At 47.9% G+C, this 2500-nt stretch overlaps 1 protein-coding gene across 1 annotated transcript in view; it reads left to right on the top strand.

Annotated features, from left to right (window-relative positions):
• The window catches only part of LOC113812896 (trichohyalin), a gene marked incomplete in the record, with an annotated part of 175576 nt that overhangs the window by 4890 nt on the left and 168186 nt on the right, over positions 1-2500 (top strand). The window contains 1 exon segment of the mRNA XM_070136129.1: positions 921-1638.

The following is a 2500-nucleotide window of genomic DNA, read 5'->3' as shown; positions in this document are numbered from 1 at the left end:
AACCCACACACACACACACACACAAACACACACGCAACCCCTCCCCACCCCAACAGATAATAGACAATCACCATTCATTTATTTACGTGTTCTCCCTCATTGTTATTATGCCATCATCACAGTTCCAATTTTCCTCTCCTCGCCTTGTTTTCACGCCAGACGATCCTCTCTGCCAATCCCTCCCGTCGTCAGTGTTTTTGTCCTCGTTGTTGTAGTTGTTGTTGTTGTTGCAAAAGCCTCTCTTTGTAGACTTATATGGGTTTCCTCGCCGTCGTGGTTTGGCTCATCCAGGTGCTCTGGAGGGATTAAGGAGGCAGTGCCAGTGTGCCAGGGTCAGCTAGTGCCAGGGTCAGGTAGTGTACGTGTCAGGGAGTGCCGCCCCCAAGGTTGTGTGCTTAGTGTTACTTGTGCCTTCGCGCGACACACACCGGCGGACGTGTTGGTGAAAGCGCATGGCGTGTTGGCACTGCGCATGACGTGTTGGCACTGCGCATGACGTGTTGGCACTGCGCATGACGTGTTGGAACTGCGCATGACGTGTTGGAACTGCGCATGACGTCAGCAGAACGAACGCAGAAGATATACATGTTGTGGATTGTGTCGATGGTATAGAAAACTTGAGTGAAAAAAGTGAATAACAAGGTAAAAATATTGAATGTGCGTGTTGTGTAGAGGTTGATGGAACGGTTTTGGGTGATGGTAAAATTAGAAAGAAATTAAGTTGGAAATACGAAAAAAAAACACTTATCGTAGTTGAAAATAAGATCGTGTTACGTATTCGTGCATTGCTCGAAAGACTCCTTGCGAACTGAAAAATCACGAGTGTCGAAAAACGTTCGAGCATTATTTGAGCATTATTTTTTTTTCTGTGAATTTTATATATCATTTTAAAACAAATCTTTTCTCTTCTACGCCATCAGAATATCTTCGGAATGATCACTGTTAACGAGTCGAACCAAATCCAACCACGAGACACGTGACTCTCCCCCACAAACAAAACAAACAAAAAATAAACAAAAAATCCAAACGAAACACAAACCAAACTAACCGACACGACAAACGACCCAACGAAAGTTCCCCGAGCCTCTGGACGGTGAGGCCAAAGGAGTCTCCCAGGAGGCTCTCGAGGACTCTTGCCAGACGGACTCAGCCTCTGAGCTCAAGTTGAAAGAGAGAGCGAAGGAAAAAATTCGAAGAGCAGGAGATAAAACAAAGAGAGAGAGAGAAAAAGGGAGAAGGGAGCTCGCGCCTCTTCGAACCGTTCGAACCGAGGCGTCGCGTGCCCGAGTCCCCGAGGCAGCCGCTCGGGTCCCTCGCTTGGCCAACCCGGCGCGCACTGGACCCCTGCCACGCGGCGGCCGGCCCCCGAAGGTGCACCACGAGATCACATACAAAAATACCGCCACAGCCTCGCCAGTGAGCGCGTCCAGCCAACACTGAGCTCCCCCCACCCACACCCTCCCAAGGGCTTGTACAGTGACGAAGATGTCCGGCCGAGGGGGCGATGGGGGGGAGGACCCAGACCCGCCCAAAGGACCCCCGGGGGGAGGGGGGCCCACCATTAACGGGTCCATTGAAGCCATGCTCACGCCGGAACTCCTCTTCCGCATGAACAAGAAGATCGCACAGCTCACCAAGGTAAGTTCAGGCATTAATTCTGTCCAGGCACTAATTCTGTCCAGGCATGAATCCAGTCCAGGCATGAATCCAGGCATTAATTATGCCCTGGCATTAATTTAGTTCAGGCATTAATGTAGTTCAGGCATGAATTCAGTCCAGGCATTAATTCACTTGATTCGTTTTCGTATGAACAGATCCAGTGGCGTACTATATGTGTATCGGAATGGCTTATTTCATATGTATTATAATGTACTTTATATATGTACTGTGCGTGTGGGCATTTACTCTCGAGGTCAACCTAAGATGAGTCATAAGATAAATCAAAATATATTCACGTGACTTTAGTATTGTATTATATTACTTGCTTATCTCTTCATTAACATTTTACTGGAGATTCAGTTCATATTAGACATATTAGATTTTTTATTTTCCATTAATCCGCGTCACCTAATTCGGTTTATATCGGACATTATTCGTCATCGGGAAGAAAGTGAGACAACAACAAAAAACGACAAAGAGCGAGAAGAAGAAACGAGAAGGAGAAGGCAGAAAGAGAGTAGTCAGCCACCGGAGTTTTAAAAGTATTTCCTCTCTCGGTCAGCGGACAATCGGATGAGCGACGAAATGAAACTCACGCGGGAAATAATAAAGTCGTGATGCAATAAAGCGAGTTTTAGGGGTTTTGAGATATGAGGATGTAGGCTTATAGACACACGCGTGTAGACGCTCGCACGTACGCACACATACACGTACGCACGCACGAACGCACATACACGCACGCACGCACGCACGAACGCAGATACACGCACGCACGCACGAACGCACATACACGCACGCACGCACGGACGCACACACCCACACCCGCACACACACACATAAT

This window comes from Penaeus vannamei, chromosome 21 (genome assembly GCF_042767895.1).
Source record: "Penaeus vannamei isolate JL-2024 chromosome 21, ASM4276789v1, whole genome shotgun sequence".
Taxonomy (NCBI): domain Eukaryota; kingdom Metazoa; phylum Arthropoda; class Malacostraca; order Decapoda; family Penaeidae; genus Penaeus; species Penaeus vannamei.
The sequence above is the reverse complement of the archived record's forward strand: the minus strand, read 5'-3'. Positions and strand labels throughout refer to the sequence as shown.